The sequence below is a fragment of the Sphaeroforma arctica genome (genome assembly GCF_001186125.1).
Source record: "Sphaeroforma arctica JP610 unplaced genomic scaffold supercont1.348, whole genome shotgun sequence".
Taxonomy (NCBI): Eukaryota; class Ichthyosporea; order Ichthyophonida; genus Sphaeroforma; species Sphaeroforma arctica.
Genome location: NW_014040210.1, coordinates 55,261 through 56,639, shown reverse-complemented (window position 1 = coordinate 56,639; position 1,379 = coordinate 55,261).

The following is a 1,379-nucleotide window of genomic DNA, read 5'->3' as shown; positions in this document are numbered from 1 at the left end:
TATGTGTGTGTGTGTGTGTGTGTGTGTGTGTGTGTGTGTATGTATGTATGTTTATACATATATATGTGTGTGTGTGTGTGTGTGTGTGTATGTGTGTGTGTGTTTTGTGTTTTGTGTATTTATGTATCTATGTAGTCCTGCATGTATATCTATGAGTTGTATTCCATCCATTTAGCAACGGAGTGGTATATATATACCTACGCCGACAATATCTCAAGCCCTGCCTATCCATTCGATCTCAATACCTCCGTGGGCATATGCAGCTTACGCCCGCAAAAGAGGATTCTTCACGGCCAAAGCAGGCCGACCGGACAGTTACAGGGCAGGTATGGCTTATGGTCTTCTGCGGTAACTAGTACCTACAGATGAATATATTGAGTAACTAGTCATCGAAACTACTATTTTTAGAACTGGACTTGTAAAAATAGTACATATTTTGTGTGATATGTGATACTTGTATTTGTGGTTGTTGGATTGAATATCTGTTTCGCCTGCAAGCGTTTGATATGAAGATGACATCAATATAGTGTAGACCTATATTGTTGTACTGTATGGTTGCGAGGCTGTTGGTGTTTGGGCTATGAACTCGCATGGGCACATGGCCCTACTCTCCCTACTTTGGAAGGAATCGACCGCTTCTACCGAGGTCTATTCCGATTCGAGCATCGGGACCGTTATCGTTCAGACTGGATCGTTTATGTGCATGTCTAAACGTTTTGAAATATGTATAGTACGTGACTGACCGAGACGAATTATGGGTGGCCTTAGGACGAGTACGTAATGCTTATCCATGCAAGGTACTTGATGTGATAGATAGACGACACGTCCCACGCACATAATACACAAAACGTTTTTACGTTGTCACTTGTGCACACCTTTGGGCTTCGGAGGGCAGTACAGCTATCCTTCCATGGAAGAGACGCGGCATATATAGCACGTGATACCATTGTTTGTTAAGTTCGACTTTCCCTTGCGATCATAAGTAGGAGAGGATTCGAAACACTAACTGCCAATTAAACCCATATCCATCCCAACGCACGTGTTAGCCATAGATATCTGTATTCCCGCCGCTAGCCAATAGACTGTGAATAAATACAATTTGCCGCAGATGTCGAAAGATTGATTGGAGGTGTTTTGGCATGGGTGTAGTATCCTGTTTACGCATTTCTCAGCTATGTATATACTAGATGTGATCGCCGTCATCACCAGTATAAACGTTCCATCTGTCCTGTGTAGTTGATGGGAATTTACATAGGCATCCGCGATACATCTGATACTGCCATATATATATATATATAGTGTGTGTGTGTGTGTGTGTGTGCGTATATATATATATATATATATTATGTGTGTGTGTGTGTGTGTAAGTAATATATATA